Raw genomic sequence first — 18,291 nt, 5'->3', positions numbered from 1 at the left:
GGTGAGGGACCTTGTGAAAGGCTTTCAGAAAAGTCCAAGTAAATTATACCAAATGACTCACCCTTGTTCAAATCTTGTTGACTCTCTCAAAGAATTCTAATAAATTGGTGAGGCATGATTTCTCTTCATAAAAGCCTTGTTGATTCTTCCCCAACATATCATGTTCATCTGTGTCTGATAATTCTGTTCTTTACCATAGTTTCATCCAATATGCCTGGTACTGAAGTTAGGCTTTCTGGCCTCCAATTGCCAGGATTGCCTCTGGAGCCCTTTTAAAAAGTTAGCTTTACATTACTTTGATTACATTGCATCAATTTTAAAAAGGGCTCTAGAGGTGATCCTGGCAACTGACTTCAGTACTGGGCAAACTGGTTGAAACTATAGTAAAGAACAACATGGTTTTTGTAAAGTGAAATCATGCCTCACCAATCTACTAGAATTCTTTGAGGGGATCAACAAGCATGTGGACAAGGGGGATCCAGTGAATACGGTTGTGACATTGTATACCCTGGAGGAGTGTCCTGGTATCCCAAAATTCTTCATTTTTATATAATCGTGACCTTACATATAAAGCATGCTATGTAAGGTATCGGGGGAAAGGCTATGATCTGCTGAAGGTAATTTCTCTATCCATATATGTATATCATCAATGCATATGAAGTTATGAGAATTGTGCTGTATGGTTGTCACTAAAACCTGCTGTAAGTTGGGGACTCAGCCAGATATTAGCTCCCCAGAGGCAACAGCCAGGAAAGTAACCAACACCCAGGCGGGGTATCAATGAACCCATCAATGATCATTATCCAGCAAGGGAGCTGCAATGCAATGACTAACCTCCATGAGGCTACACCAGGGGAATTGCTCAACCTTGCCTGGAGACTCAGCAATGCCCCCAGACATGTCTGGACTTGTGTAGCGCCAACTCCGTGGGTGCTCCGGAGCTGGAGCACCCACGGGGAAAAAGTGTGTGCTCTTCACGCACCAGCAGCCAGCTCCCCCGCTCCCCACCTCCTCCTCTGAGTGTGCGCATCCCCGCTCCTCTGCCTACCTCCCAGCACTTCCCGCCCTGCTGTTTGGCGACATGCTGGGAGGGAGGGGTAGGAGCGGGAATCCAGCACGCTTAGGGGAGGAGATGGGGAAGGAGTTGGAATGGGGCAGGGAGCGGCGGAAACTTTGGGGAAGAGGTTGGAATAGGGGCGGAACATGGGCGGGAGGGAGCGGGGAAGGGGTAGAGTCGAGTCAGGGTGGGGCCGGGGACAGAGAAGGGTCGAGCACCCAGCAGCAGGAGCAGAAATCAGCGCCTGTGGGTGTATGTCCACTTTTCATTGCTGAATTAATAAATCTGCATTGCTCGTCTTGAGCAGTGCTAGGTGGTATATTCCTGAGTGCTAGGAGGCTTTAGCTCTGGTGCATTTTGCTGTGTGATTCATGAGTGGCTCTGGGAGCATTCATGCAATATAGCTGGGTGTGGGGCTCCACATGTGGTTGTGCTGAGTGATCACAGCGCCCGGAGGGGTTTATTGCTGGTCACAATTAAAGCATTTTGAGAGAGAGCCCAGGCTGGAGAGAGTTCAGGGGGCACAGTGGTCCCATGGTCCCAGGCTGCACCCCGGGGGAATCCCGTCACAATAGTGTACTAAGAGTTTCAGAAAGCCTTTGACAGGGTCCCTCACCAAAGGCTCTTAAGCAAAGTATGTAGCCATGGGATAAGCGGGAAGGTGCTCTCATGGATCAGTAACTGGTTAAAAGAAGAAGCAAAGGACAGGAAAAAATGGTCAATTTTCACAGTGGAGAGTGGTAAATAGTGATGTCCCCCAAGGATCTATATTAGGACTAGTGCTGTTCAACATATTCATAAGTTATTTGAGAGAGGAAGTGAAGAGTGAAATGGCAAAATTGGCAGACAATACTAAATTACTCAAGATACATAAGTTCAAAGCTGACTGCAAAGAGTTACAAAAAGATTCCACCAAACAGGGGAATGAACAGCAAAACAGCAGGTGAAATTCAATGCATTAGAAAACGTAATCACTATACATACAAAATGATGGGGTCTAAATTAACTGTTCCACTCAGAAGAGATCTTGGAGTCAACATGGACAGTTCTCTGAAAATATCCACTCAGTGTGCAGCAGCAGTCAAAAAAGCTAACAAAATGTTGGAAAGCATTAGGAAACAGACAATAAGATAGAAAATATAATGACACTACACAAATCCATGGTACACCCACACCTGGAATACTGCATTCATCTAAAAAAAGATATATTAGACTTGGAAAAGGTGCAGAGAAGGGCAATAAAAATGACTATGGAATAGCTGGGTATGGAACAGCTTCCATACGAGGAGAGATTAAAAGGACTGGGATTGTTCATCTTAGAAAAAGACATGATGGGGGGGAGGAGTGGCGATATACAAATCTCAAATGATGTGGAATAAGCGAACAGAAGTGTTATTTACCCCTTTACATAAACACAAGAATTAAGTATCACCCAATGAAATTAATAGGCAGCAGGGGGCATGTTGTTTTAAAACAAACATAAGGAAGTACTTTTTCACACAATGCACAGTCAACCTGTGGAACTCATTGCCAGGGGATGTTGTGAAGGCCAAAAAAGTGTAACAGGGGTCAAAAAAAAGAGTTAAATAAGTTACCAGAGGATAGATCCATCAATGGTTATTAGCCAAGATGATCAGGGATGCAACCCCCACACTCTGGGTGTTCCTAAGCCTCTGATTGCCAGAATCTAGGACTGGATGACGGGGATGAATCATTCAACTTGCCCTGTTCTGTTCACTCCCTCTGAAGTATCTGGCACTGGCCACTGAGAGAAGACAAGATACTGGGCCAGATGGACCACTGGTCCAGCCCAGTAAGGCAATTCTTATACAAAATGCTTCGAACCCTCTACTTCAATAGGCCAACTGTCAAATTTGGTTAATAATGTTGAGGACACCTCTGGAAAAAAAATCTTTGAAATCTACAGATGAAAAAGTATTTTTAATCACACCTTTCATGTGTGACAAATAGGGCACAGAGGTTCAGTGACTTGACCTGTGGCCTAGAGAACTGGGCATTAATTGATAAACACAAAAGTTGAGGTCTAGTCTTGATTCTGCTACTTCGCCAAATATTCTTTACACTTTTTACCAATATTTAGTTACAGTGAGCTCACTGAGCACACATGCATGACAATGCAGGTAGACAGGGAACGTGCCTCTAAATGTCAGGTGCATCTCGCATGAAACAGGACTCTGCAGAAGCCATTTTTAACCTACATTCATGCCTAAAATGTAACTGATAACCACTGTATAGCATTTAATATTTTTAAAACTGTTGTCACTTACCTACTTAAAAAGATACAGCAAAAGATTTACAGAAAAAAAAATACTGGGAAATTCAAGAAACAAAGACTTTGCTTTAAATATCAATTAAAATTACTAAGTGACAAAAATGTACTTAACACATCACTTACCAGAGCTAAGCATGTAAGTACTACCCACATAACATACACTGTCACCAACTATAAAGAAATGCATGTTTTACAACAAATGCCTTGAATCTGACTCTACATAAATATTATTGTAAAAATAAAAATGTCCTTTTCAGAAGCATTGTGTGCTGTATGTGGAGATTACTAAACTCTGAGGGTCAAGACCTTATCTTCCTATATATTTGTACAGCTATCAAAATGGTACCCTGTACCCGACTAGACCAATATAAATTAGTAACCCTAATATTATAAGTATTTTAATAGGAAAAAGTGTATAGCATTACTTTCAAGAAACAGTAGTAATGGAATACTTGACTTCAAAATTCTTATTTTCAATTGATAAATAAAGTAACTGATATTTCCCACTAAATATTATCCCTTAAGGAAAAAAATGCATTAAAAAGCCACACGACGATCAATAGGTCAGAACTAAGGCTGCTTTGTGAAAAAACATGTATTTCTTTAAACTCGAAAAGAATACAGCACTTATGTAGACAATGAGAGATTTGTGTTATCCTTCACCAGTCATCTCCTTTTTAAAAAGTGTTTGAGGGCTAGTCTACACTGGCAATGCTAAAGTGCTGGCACGGCAGCACTTTAACATGGCTTGTTAGTGCTGGCTCCCAGCGCTCTAAAAAAACAAAAAAACAAAAAAAAACCCTCCACACGAGGCGCGGCTCCCAGCACTGGTGCACAGTTTACACTGGCGCTTTACAGCGCTGAAACTTGCTGCGCTCAGGGGGGGTGTTTTTTCACACCCCTGAGCGAGAAAGTTGCAGCGCTGTAAAGTGCCAGTGTAGACAAGCCTTAAGTTTTATAAAATGATGTGATAGGCAGCTACACTTTCTCACTTAGCCCTGGTCCACACTAGGATTTTAGGTCGAATTTAGCAGCGCTAAATCGATGTAAACCTGCACCCATCCACACGATGAAGCCCTTTTTTTCGACTTAAAGGGCTCTTAAAATCGATTTCCTTACTCCACCCTTGACAAGTGGATTAGCGCTTAAAATCGGCCTTGCCGGGTCGAATTTGGGGTACTATGGACACAATTTGAAGGTACTGGCCTCCAGGAGCTATCCCAGAGTGCTCCATTGTGACCGCTCTGGATAGCGCTTTCAACTCAGATGCACTGGCCAGATAGACAGGAAAAGAACCGTGAACTTTTGAATCTCATTTCCTGTTTGGCCAGCGTGGCAAGCTGCAGGTGACCATGCAGAGCTCATCAGCAGAGGTGACCATGATGGAGTCCCAGAATCGCAAAAGAGCTCCAGCATGGACTGAACGGGAGGTACGGGATCTGATCGCTGTATGGGGAGAGGAATCCGTGCTATCAGAATTCCGTTCCAGTTTTCGAAATGCCAAAACCTTTGTCAAAATCTCCCAGGGCATGAAGGACGGAGGCCATAACAGGGACCCGAAGCAGTGCCACGTGAAACTGAAGGAGCTGAGGCAAGCCTACCAGAAAACCAGAGAGGCGAACGGCCACTTCGGGTCAGAGCCCCAAACATGCCGCTTCTATGATGAGCTGCATGCCATTTTAGGGGGTTCAGCCACCACTACCCCAGCCGTGTTGTTTGACTCTTTCAATGGAGATGAAGGCAACACGGACGCAGGTTTTGGGGATGAAGAAGAAGATGAAGATGATGAGGTTGTAGATAGCTCACAGCAAGCAAGCGGAGAAACCGGTTTTCCCGACAGCCAGGAACTGTTTCTCACCCTGGACCTGGAGCCAGTACCCCCCGAACCCACCCAAGGCTGCCTCCTGGACCCGGCAGGCAGAGGAGAGACCTCCGGTGAGTGTACCTTTTAAAATACTATACATGGTTTAAAAGCAAGCATGTGAAAGGATTAATTTGCCCTGGCATTCGCGGCTCTCCTGGATGTACTCCCAAAGCCTTTGCAAAAGGTTTCTGGGGAGGGCAGCCTTATTGCGTCCTCTATGGTAGGACACTTTACCACTCCAGGCCAGTAACACGTACTCGGGAATCATTGTACAACAAAGCATTGCAGTGTATGTTTGCTGGTGTTCAAACAACATCCGTTCTTTATCTCTCTGTGTTATCCTCAAGAGAGTGAGATATCATTCATGGTCACCTGGTTGAAATAGGGTGCTTTTCTTCAGTGGACACTCAGAGGTGCCCATTCCTGCTGAGCTGTTCGCCTGCGGCTGAACAGAAATGTTCCCCGCTGTTAGCCACAGGGAGGGGGGGAGGGATGAGGGGGTAGCCACGCGGTGGGGGGAGGCAAAATGTGACCGTGTAACGAAAGCACATGTGCTATGTATGTAATGTTAACAGCAAGGTTTACCCTGAAAGAGTGTAGCCACTGGTTTTATAAAAATGTGTCTTTTTAAATACCACTGTCCCTTTTTTTTTCCCTCCACCAGCTGCATGTGTTTCAATGATCACAGGATCTTCTCCTTCCCAGAGGCTAGTGAAAACTAGAAAGAAAAAAAAAAAAAGCACTCATGATGAAATGTTCTCTGAGCTCATGCCGTCCTCCCACACTGACAGAGCACAGACGAATGCGTGGAGGCAAATAATGTCAGAGTGCAGGAAAGCACAAAATGACCAGGAGGAGAGGTGGCGGGCTGAAGAGAGTAAGTGGCGGGCTGAAGACAGGGCTGAAGCTCAAATGTGGCGGTAGCATGATGAGAGGAGGCAGGATTCAATGCTGAGGCTGCTGGAGGACCAAACCAGTATGCTCCAGTGTATGGTTGAGCTGTAGCAAAGGCAGCTGGAGCACAGACTGCCACTACAGCCCCTGTGTAACCAACCGCCCTCCTCCCCAAGTTCCATAGCCTCCACACCCAGACGCCCAAGAACGCGGTGGGGAGAACTCCAGCCAACCAGCCGCTCCACCACAGAGGATTGCCCAAAAAACAGAAGGCTGGCATTCAATAAATTTTGAAGTTGTAAACTTTTAAAGTGCTGTGTGGCATTTTCCTTCCCTCCTCCACCACCCCTCCTGGGCTACCTTGGTAGTCATCCCTCTATTTGTGTGATGAATGAATAAAGAATGCATGAATGTGAAGCAACAATGACTTTATTGCCTCTGCAAGCAATGATCGAAGGGAGGAGGGGAGGATGGTTAGCTTTCAGGGAAGTAGAGTGAACCAAGGGGCGGGGGGTTTCATCAAGGAGAAACAAAAAACTGTCAGACCGTAGCCTGGCCAGTCATGAAACTGGTTTTCAAAGCTTCTCTGATGTGTACCGTGCCCTCCTGTGCTCTAACCACCCTGGTGTCTGGCTGCGCGTAACCAGCAGCCAGGCAATTTGCCTCAACCTCCCACCCCGCCAAAAATATCTTCCCCCTTACTCTCACAGATATTGTGGAGCGCACAGCAAGCAGTAATAACAGTGGGAATATTGGTTTTGCTGAGGTGTAACAGTGTCAGTAAAGTGCACCAGCACGCCTTTAAACGTCCAAATGCACATTCTACCACCATTCTGCACTTGCTCAGCCTGTAGTTGAACAGCTCCTGACTACTGTCCAGGCTGCCTCTGTACGGCTTCATGAGCCATGGCATTAAGCGGTAGGCTGGGTCCCCAAGGATAACTATAGGCTTTTCAACATCCCCAACAGTTATTTTCTGGTCTGGGAATAAAGTCCCTTCCTGCAGCTTTTGAAACAGACCAGAGTTCCTGAAGATGCGAGAGTCATGTACCTTTCCCGGCCATCACAGCAGCCCCCACAGTAGATTTGCCCACTCCAAACTGATTCCCAACTGACCGGTAGCTGTCTGGTGTTGCAAGCTTCCACAAGGCTATCGCCACTCGCTTCTCAACTGTGAGGGCTGCTCTCATCTTGGTATTCATGCGCTTCAGGGCAGGGGAAAGCAAGTCACAAAGTTCCATGAAAGTGCCCTTACGCATGCGAAAGTTTCGCAGCCACTGGGAATCGTCCCAGACCTGCAACACTATGCGGTCCCACCAATCTGTGCTTGTTTCCCGAGCCCAGAATCGGCGTTCCACAGCATGAACCTGCCCCATTAGCACCACGATGCATGCATTGGCAGGGCCCATGCTTTCAGAGAAATCTGTGTCCATGTCCTGATCACTCACGTGACCGCGCTGACGTTGCCTCCTCGCCCGGTATCGCTCTGCCAGGTTCTGGTGCTGCATATACTGCTGGACAATGCATGTGGTGTTTAATGTGCTCCTAATTGCCAAAGTGAGCTGAGCGGCCTCCATGCTTGCCTTGGTATGGTGTCCGCACAGAAAAAAGGCGCGGAACGATTGTCTGCCGTTGCTCTGACGGAGGGAGGGGTGACTGACGACATGGCTTACAGGGAATTAAAATCAACAAAGGGGGTGGCTTCACATCAATGAGTGTTTCAGGCAGGACTTCATGGAGGGTTCCAATAAGAAATGGTGCACCTAAATTATTGTTCTTATTGAAACAAGCAGGTTGGTCTGGCCTCTGATTGATACATGGCTAGATTTACCTCGCTGCACCTTCTCTGTGAGTGACTGCAGTGTGACCTAGAGGAATGAGTCCCCTAGACTGGGGAGGGGGGGAAGCAAATGAGTACAAAACAAATCTGGTCTATTTCTTGTTTTGATACACTCCATCTGTCTTTTACATCTTTGGCTGGCAGCAGACGGTGCAGAAGGACTGCAAGCCATCCACATCTCATGGCTGCTCGGCAGAAGATGGTGCAGTAGGACTGCTAACAATCCGTGTCACCTGCCTGCTCACCATAAGATGGTTCAATAGGACTGACTGCAGGACTAAAGAGAATGACCTGGTCAAGTCACTCCAAATTTAGTCCCTGCGCCCATGTCTGCCCAGGCACTCCTGATCGACCTCACAGAGGCGACCAGGAGCACCTCGGACAGGACGATGATGGCTACCAGTCCTACTGTACCGTCTGCTGCCACAAGGCAATGGGTTGATGCTGCTGTGTAGCAATGCAGTACCACGTCTGCCAGCACTCAGGAGACATACAGTGATGGTTACCTGAGCAGGCTCCATGCTTGCCGTGGTACGGCGTCTGCACAGGTAACTCAAGAAAAAAGGCGCAAAACGATTGTCTGCTGCTGCTTTCACGGAGGGAGGGAGGGAGGGAGGGAACGGGGGCCTGATGATATGTACCCAGAACCACCCACGACAATGTGTTAGCCCCATCAGGCATTGGGATCTCAACCCAGAATTCCAATGGGCAGCAGAGACTGCGGGAACTGTGGGATAGCTACCCACAGTGCAACACTCCGGAAGTCGACGCTTGCCTCGGTACTGTGGAAGCACTCCACCGAGTTAATGCACTTAAAGCATTTTCTGTGGGGACACACACTCGAATATATAAAAACAATTTCTAAAAAACAACTTCTATAAATTCGACCTAATTTTGTAGTGTAGACATACCCTTAGCAACCTTAGATGGGGTTTGAAGTGAAGTTTATTTTTGGAATACACAGAGTATATAAAGTTTCTACTCTTATGCGCTTAACTTTATTACAAACCTACTTTTATGACTAGTTTGGAATTAACTAAACTAGATATAAAATTTAAGCATCTACTACCGTTAAGTCAAAACCCTATCATTTCTGCTCTGAAAGCTTTCTTTGCTTTACTCGTAGACATTACAGAAAGCATCAGTCCGAGAAAGATAGAATATCTTAATCCTCGAGGTTCAGCTTTTTAACAGCTAGCATTACCAAAATCAGGTCAAATTAACATATGTCCAGCTTTGGTTACACCCATCAATTTATTTCAGAGAATTCCATCATTGGCAGCCCTGTTCCAAACCTCATTTTAGCCATCAGCATCCCTGAGAATAGATTATGTCCTTTTGTCTGGGTAAGTGAAGATTGATACTGGCAGAAACTGAACGAGAAATCCAGAACAGAAAGGTTACTTCAGGAACAAAACAACAAAAAAATAATATATTAAGTGATTAAAACAAAAAGCGTGCAGAACATATAACTACAGTATTTTCTGTGCTATTTCATGTTGATTTTGGCAGTGATTTAGCCTAAAAACAGTTGAACTGGCTAAAGTTAGCTAATATTACAACCACAAGAGTTTAGAAAGTTTTTTCAAATATTATGAACGTACTTGTTACCCACTGGGTCATTTGAAAATGATCCAATACATTTTGAGAGACTTAGGCCCTCATTTTTTCTGTATCCTGGAGATATAGTTTAAACTATACTAGACATTTCACTTTAGATGCTAGTAGTCTTGGCCACAAAAAGTATGAAAGTGACTTTTGGAAAATATCAAATAGCAAGATAAAAATCAACTTTTTAATCAGCTGGGGTATTTTTCAGTAGCCTGAATGCCAGAGTAAAACAGCCTGAATGTCAGAGTAGACAAAATAGTCTTAGCTCAATTTCTAGCCAAAAGACACACAAGGGCAACAGAAATTCCTGAAAAATTGCTCTACATGGTGGAGAGGTAGAATTTAGTCATCTGAAAAGGGCAGTACATGAGCAATCACAATCAATTTCTCTCTCTTTCTAAGTCTGCAAGTGCATCCATGTGTCCACACATGAATGCAAAACACCAAGGATGAAGTATTCCCCCTTTCCAACATATGGTACACAACCAGCATATACTGTCCGAAAACCGTTCAGGCTAACACGTTTTCCGTGGGCAGTTTGTATTTAAACTTGAACACTGCATAAAACCAAAACCACTGATGAGGCAAGCCATCCCAGCCCAAACCACTTAAACAATAATCTGAACACAGTTTAGTACTCATTATAGGTAGACAGATGGACATACACACTGCTCCGATTAAGTCCTACCAGAATCCAGTATCAGGTCATGCATTTCAGTAATGCGAAAGATCCAGTTAAAGGCCTACAATAGATGTCAAGAGCAGCTCTCAAAGCATTCTTGACTTACACAGACATCAAAACTATAATATTTGCTCAGTGAAGCAGCAAGCTTGCCAGAGCACACACTGTTCTCCCCATTAACAAGTCTGCCAGATGCAAAAACTACCCAGAGAAGCATTACCACATCCATCAAGTAACGTGATAACATTCCTAGTGCCCTAAAATGCCAGTAGATGTTCTAATAGTCAGAATACTATAGTTTATTTATGACTTAAATGGGCGAGGAGAGAATAATCATGTTACTAGTATAAAAGCATTGATGGAACTGTCTACCAAACTTCTTCCACTGAAAAAGAGATTAAAAGAAACTACAGTAGAGTCCAATTTTAAATCTGCGGCTTTTTTTGTGAAATGAAATATCAGAACAAAAGGGTCAGTTTAATTAACTGAAATTAACTAGACTAAGCAAAATAAAGGCTAAATTTAGGAGAAAAAGTCCAGGAGCAGTTTTTCAGTATCTGCAAAAATAAGATAGCTGGTTTAGTAAAAAAGGAAGTGCATCACTCAGATGCCTGAAAGAGAAGGGGTTGGGAAGCGATTAGAGAAACATAAGAGTCACTGTGATCAGGTCAGTTCATATTTAAAAAGGCAGATAACTGACAACTGCTGCTGGTCACCCCAGTGAACTCAAAAGAGCAGAACAGTGTCAATCCACAAACAAAAATGTCAGAGAGAAGCAAGACAATTTCCAGCATCGTTGAATGGAGATATACAGTACAAGGGCATGCCTTTGATTCCTGCACGCCAAAGGAGGCAGATGTGCAAGGCTAGAACAGTGCCTTTTGCTGGTTGATGTTGCAAGTTGTTAATCCTTATTAGACATGCCCAAAAGAACACTGATTTTTTTTATACTGCCCTTCCGGGTGCTGTCATGTAATACAAGCATACAGAGTTTCCACAGAGGAGGATGGCAGCCAAGTTCTTTAAATGGAGTGATGACAAGATTACTAGCTTGCTAATGGTTGTATTCCACAATGTGGAAGTGACAGATATCAAAACAAAAATCCCAAAAGGTATGTCTTTCTACATCAGGGGTGGGCAAACTTCTTGGCCTGAGGGCCACATCTGGGAATAGAAATTGTATGGCAGGCCATGAATGCTCACAAAATTGGTGTTGAGGTGAGGGAGGGGGTAACAGGTTCTGGCTGGGAGTGCAGACTCTGGGGTGGGTCTGGGGCTGCGGGCTCTGGAGTGCAGGAAGGTGCTCTGGGCTGGGATCAAGGGGTTCGGAGGATGGGAGGGGAGATCAGGGCTGGGGCAGGAGGTTGGGGCGCGGGAAAAGGCTCAGGGGTGCAGCTCTGCGCAGTGCTTACCTCAAGCGGCTCCCAGAAGCAGAGGCATGTTTCTTCTCCAGTTCCTATGTGGAGGCGTGGCCAGGCAGCTCTGCACACTGCCCCATCCACAGACACCACCCCTGCAGCTCCCATTGGCCATGGTTCCCAGCCTATGGAAGCTGCGGGGGAGACACTTGGGGCAGGATGTAGAGTGGAGCCCCCTGGTTGCCCCTATACATAGGAACCAGAGAGGGGCCATGCCGCTGTTTCCGGGAGTCACGTAGAGCGGCCCCCGACCCTGGAGAGCTGGAGTAGGGCAAACCCCACACCCCACTCCCCAGTGGAAGCTCGAGGGCCGGATTAAAACGGCCTGCCGGCCGGATCTGGCCCACGGGCCGTAGTTTGCCCACCCCTGTTCTACACTGCAAAAAACCTAAACCCACAGCAGCAAGCCTCAGAGCTTGGGTCACGCTTGACTGACTCAGGCTTGAGTTAAAGCACTAAAAATAGCAGTGTAGACATTCCCATTCAGGCTGGAGCCCAGGCACTGAGACCTAGTGAGCAGGGTGGGTCTCAGACCCCAGGCTCCAGCCTGAACGGGAACATCTACGCTGCTATTTTTAGTGCTGTAGCTCAAGCCCAAGTCAATTGACCCAGGCTCTGAGACTCACTGCTGTGGGGAGGTTGTAATTTGTTTTTCCAGTGTAGAAATATCCAGAAGAATCAGTCCACTGGCCCAATGACAGTTCTCTGCAGTGCCACATGAGGAATTCTGGTTCAAATCCTGTTGTTGCTACCTGGGCTGCTATGGGCGAGAATGATGAAGAGGCAACATAATCAACCCTTATCATATGAACTGGCACTTAGGTATGAACAGGCCATCTCCCATTCAACATCAACCTTATAGCTAATCCTTATTTGCACAAAAAGAGTCCCATCTTGTCCTTTGGCTAGAAGGCCAGTGGCTGCGATGAAAAGCCCTTCTGAGTAGGAAAGATGCCTTCTTGACCCTCAGACAGAGGATCTCAGATAAAATTTGGGGGGTTGGTATTTCTGATGGGTTTTTTTGATGCAGTGGGTAAGTGTTCAATCATTCACGGTTGACACTGGCTAGTTAGCTTCTAGCAAAAAAAAAACCCCTACAGCCTACAATTTGCATATGTTGATATTATAAGCTCCAGTCACATGTACAGTTTTGAGAGATTATATAAAAATAACAGTTTAATACAGTATACAATACAGTAAGACTATACACTGAGCACATTTAAAAGTCTGTATTACCATTTTACCAAGAATTGCCTGAAGGTTGTCTTACAGTAAATATGAAATAACTCATCCTGAAGACTTGGACACTTAGGAGTCAAAAATATCATTAAATTGCAACAATTCTGGAACATCTTTCTGACCTAAAAACAGTTAAATAAGAATCTCTCATTCAATAAGGTAGAACCAATCTATGGGGAGGAGAGGGAAATAGTTTCCTTCTCAGTCTATAAAAGCATACCAATGGCTGCTAGAAAATTCAGAATGTCATGAATGCAAGGATTGGTTACAAGTACAGGTGGTTTTAAGTGAAAAATAAATAGATAGCACCTTGAATTCACAGCAACTTTCATCCTTAAGATTCCTAACATACTTTACAAAACTATACAGCATCACGGATATGCAGTCACATCAGGGATGAAAAGCAGCCAATGATCCGTGCCCACCATATTTCATAGGAAAGGCAGATAGGACTTTTTAAAAAGCACACTCAATCTTACAAAAAACTGCCACTGGATCCTTACTATATACAGAGAGCAGACAAGAACTATGTTTTTTAAAAACAAGGAGTCCAGTGGCACCTTAAAGACTAACAGATTTATTTGGGCATAAGCTTTCGTGGGTAAAAAACCCACTTCTTCAGATGCATGGAGTGAAAATTACAGATACAGGCATAAATATATATATTGGCACACGAAGAGAAGGGAGTTTGGTTCTCCATTTGTAAGGTAACTCCCTTCTCTTCGTGTGCCAATATATATATTTATGCCTGTATCTGTAATTTTCACTCCATGCATCTGAAGAAGTGGGTTTTTTACCCACGAAAGCTTATGCCCAAATAAATCTGTTAGTCTTTAAAGTGCCACCAGACTCCTCATTGCTCATGACTGGGGCTCCTATGGGCCTCCACAATATTAAGATAATTTATGTCAAAACCTAAGGCAGATTTTTCTTTTTAAATTAGACTTACTTGTCTGATTGTAAAGTGACTTGACACATAGGGTATAATATCTACATTGCAATTAAAAACCCAACACTGGCCAAAGCCAGCTGGCTTGGGCTACGGGGCAGTTTAATTGCCATGTAGACTTTGGGTGAGGCTAGAGCCAGGGCTCTAGGACCTGCGAGGCAGGAGGTTCCCCATGCTCAGGCCGCAGCCTGAACCTGAAAATCTAAAGCACAATTAAAACAGACCCTTAGCCAGAGCCCCCACAATCTTACCATGGGTTTTTAACTGCAGTGTAGATTTACCCATAGTCTCATGAGACGTATTCAGGACTATGTCTTATCAACACTGAATGAAGATTATACATCAAAGATTTAGTAGTTGGATTTTATGTTTGTATTTTGGATAATTTAGAATGAAGGATATAATAATTAGCATGTATTAAATGTACTGATGAATGATTTAACCATATCCTGCCACCCACCCTTTTTGAAAAGCAGAAAGGAATGGCCTAAGGGGCCACTGGTAGAAACGCATCAGGCAGGCTGCCTGTGTTGGAACTGATGTTAAGGCAGGAACAGTCCTTTGTTTTAGGATAAGTTTTCATGACAGTATTTGCTATAAGGTCGTGTTTTTTATCTACATTGCAAACGAAGTTGTGTAAGATTCTTTTGTAACCCCTTTAGTCACCATATAACCCTTTCTAAAATGTAATCCTGTCTAAGATTCACTGTAAAAATGTTTGGTGTGAGTAAAGGATGTGTGCATGATTAAGGATGAGTGTGAAAGCCACCACAAATGTCCAGATGGTCAAGAAGAAGTGAGAGACTTAGAGACAGCAGGAAAATCAGAAAACATCCATTGTATCAGATGCTAAATGAGTTAACAGCATTGACAACCTCAGAGGTGAGGCAAACACCCCCGAAGGTGAGACAACAAATGAGAGAACAGTGAAAAACCCCAAGATTAACACCACTTAAGGACAAAATGACATTGCAAAATCCATAGACTAAAGTGGGAATTTACAAGTATAAAGCTGGGGTCTTTTGCCATAAGACTCTGGGTTCAGTCCTGCAAAGCCTCGGAGCATCAGATCGCGACCGACAGAGCCCAGCTTCTCACTCCTGCTCAGACTAACTGGCCATTAGATTGACTCAAGCTACAACAGACTGATAACTATAAGACCATCTGCATGACGTGTGTGAGTGTGAGTGTGAGTGTGAGTGTGAGTGTGAGTGTGAGTGTGAGTGTGAGTGTGAGTGTGAGTGTGAGTGTGAGTGTGAGTGTGAGTGTGAGTGTGAGTGTGAGTGTGAGTGTGAGTGTGAGTGTGTGAATGCATATGCTTACTCTCATATTTTCAATAAACACTGAGTGTTATCTTTTTCAGGGGAAAAGATCCCATGTGCTTTTTATAAGCATAACAAAGATGCTTATCTGTGGACCCGCAGAGTAGGTCTACACTGCACACTAAGCACAGCTCTGTGGGAGGTTTCAGAGTAACAGCCGTGTTAGTCTGTATTCACAAAAAGAAAAGGAGTACTTGTGGCACCTTGAAGACTAACCAATTTATTTGAGCATAAGCCTTCGTGAGCTACAGCTCACTTCATCGGATGCCTACTGTGGAAAGTGTAGAAGATCTTTTTATACACACAAAGCATGAAAAATACCTCCCCCCACCCCACTCTCCTGCTGGTAATAGCTTATCTAAAGTGATCACTCTCCTTACACTGCGTATGATAATCAAGGTGGGTCATTTCCAGCACAAATCCAGGGTTTAACAAGAATGTCGGGGGGAGGGGGATAGGAAAAAACAAGGGGAAATAGGTTACCTTGCATAATGACTTAGCCACTCCCAGTCTCTATTCAAGCTTAAGTTAATTGCATCCAATTTGCAAATGAATTCCAATTCAACAGTTTCTCGCTGGAGTCTGGATTTGAAGTTTTTTTGTTGTAATATCGCAACTTTCATGTCTGTAATCGCGTGAACAGAGAGATTGAAGTGTTCTCCGACTGCTTTATGAATGTTATGTAACCCTTCTGCCCGTCAGAGTTGGCAGCAACAAGGGCCGGGTTCAATATCTAGGGGATTCATTCCAATAACACAATGCAAACCGGCTCGAGCCCCCACCCAGTGACCTGGGACAAATATATAATCACCCTCGCTGGGTGCCTCCAAGAGGCAATACTTCCCCTCTCGCAAGCACATAGTCTGAGTGTAGCAAAAAAGCCTTTTAGTAACAGAGAGAAACAATGTGGCATTATGTTGGGGAAATACCACCAACAGGATTCGTAGCACAACCCATGAGCAAAAAAAAAACCACCCCAAGCAAATTGGGGCGTGTCCTTTCCCTTTGGTTCTTGAGTCCAGCAACCCCAAATCACCCAAAGTCCCAAAAGTCCAATGACCCAAAAGTCTCTGTCCCTGGTCAGGGCAGCCCCAGAGTTCGAAAGTTTATCTGCAGAGCTTTACCTCCCAACCTGGGTGGAGATGGGGGGGGGGGCGGAGGGGTAAGGGGCACCTTACATGATCTGAAGCTGACCGCCCCACAGCTCCATAGGCCTTCACTCCGCCAGCCGCCCCACGAACTGCTTCACTCCACGTCCCACAAGCAGCCCCGCCATTCAATGAACTGCTCCACCAGCCTGTCCACAAGGCACTCCAGCTGTCCCACGAATTGCTCCACAATATATCTTCAGGCTCCCCCACTACTTAACACAATACTCAGTGATTTCAGCTCTTAGTCAGTTCAGCTCTTCAGTGAATTCAGCTTGTAGTAGGGTAGCCTCAATGCTGGTGCACCATTAGCCCAAAGTGAGCTCAGCAGCATGTAACTAGACTCCTAATGGAATCAAAATTAACTCTGATATACCACAGTGGAAAGAGGAGGAAGTGCAATTAGCATGTAAGGCCATCACCCAGGGGCCCATGCCACCAAGTATTAATACTTGTCCCCAGCCTCTCTCAATTCACAGAGTTTTGGAACCCATGACCCTTGCCTAGCGACTGCTACTTAGTTGATGGTGAGTCCCTCCATAGAATCATAGAGTATCAGAGTTGGAAGGGACCTCAGGAGATCATCTAGTCCAACCCCCTGCTCAAAGCAGGCACAATCCCCAATTTTTTTTTTGCCCCAGATCCCTAAACGGCCCCCTCAAGGATTGAACTCACAACCGTGGGTTTAGCAGGCCAATGCTCAAACCTCTGAGCTATCCCCTCTCCTCCATCATAACAAAAGGCCAAGTACAGTTCCAAGCACAGTTCCCATAATCAGGGTAATAACATTTTATTCTTCCTGCCCCAGTAACAGAGACACTGGGGATCCCACAGCAGCCAAAGTGACCATTTGGGCAGCTATGGCCTCATTCTAGGCGGAGTGGGTGTGCCTATGCAAATGAGATCGGCCCCTAAAGTTCTTTTCCACAACTTGCCACACCTCACCACCAGATGTCAGGGTGGAGCTCATCCTGACACCGCTTACAGTTATAATTCTTGACATCTGATTTGTGTCCATTTATTCTTTTACGTAGAGACTGTCCAGTTTGACCAATGTACATGGCAGAGGGGCATTGCTGGCACATTATGGCATATATCACATTGGTGGATGTGCAAGTGAACGAGCCTCTGATAGCGTGGCTGATGTTATTAGGCCCTGTGATGGTGTCCCCTGAATAGATATGTGGGCACAGTTGGCAACAGGCTTTGTTGCAAGGATAGGTTCCTGGGTTAGTGGTTCTGTTGTGTGGTATGTGGTTGCTGGTGAGTGAGTATTTGCTTCAGGTTGGGGGGCTGTCTGTAGGCAAGGACTGGCCTGTCTCCCAAGATTTGTGAGAGTGTTGGGTCATCCTTCAGGATAGGTTGTAGATCCTTAATAATGCGTTGGAGGCTGAAGGTGACGGCTAGTGGCGTTCTGGTTATTTTCTTTGTTAGGCCTGTCCTGTAGTAGGTGACTTCTGGGAACTCTTCTGGCTCTATCAATCTGTTTCTTCACTTCCGCAGGTGGGTATTGTAGTTGTAAGAAAGCTTGACAGAGATCTTGTAGGTGTTTGTCTCTGTCTGAGGGGTTGGAGCAAATGCAGTTGTATCTCAGAGCTTGGCTGTAGACGATGGATCGTGTGGTGTGGTCAGGGTGAAAGCTGGAGGCATGTAGGTAGGAATAGCGGTCAGTAGATTTCCGGTATAGGGTGGTGTTTATGTGACCATCATTTATTAGCACTGTAGTGTCCAGGAAGTGGATCTCTTGTGTGGACTGGTCCAGGCTGAGGTTGATGGTGGGATGGAAATTGTTGAAATCATGGTGGAATTCCTCAAGGGCTTCTTTTCCATGGGTCCAGATGAAGATGTCATCAATATAGCGCAAGTAGAGTGGGGGCGTTAGGGGACGAGAGCTGAGGAAGCGTTGTTCTAAGTCAGCCATAAAAATGTTGGCATACTGTGGGGCCATGCGGGTACCCATAGCAGTGCCGCTGA

At 45.1% G+C, this 18,291-nt stretch overlaps 1 protein-coding gene across 4 annotated transcripts in view; it reads right to left on the bottom strand.

The window, feature by feature from the left end:
• The window catches only part of LPGAT1 (lysophosphatidylglycerol acyltransferase 1), a 125,727-nt gene that overhangs the window by 88,582 nt on the left and 18,854 nt on the right, over positions 1 to 18,291 (bottom strand). The gene's annotated exons all lie outside the window — the stretch shown is intronic.

The sequence above is a fragment of the Eretmochelys imbricata genome, chromosome 3 (assembly GCF_965152235.1).
Source record: "Eretmochelys imbricata isolate rEreImb1 chromosome 3, rEreImb1.hap1, whole genome shotgun sequence".
NCBI classification, from domain to species: Eukaryota; Metazoa; Chordata; order Testudines; family Cheloniidae; genus Eretmochelys; species Eretmochelys imbricata.
Note: the sequence above shows the minus strand (reverse complement) of the source record. Positions and strands in the feature narration are given on the sequence as shown.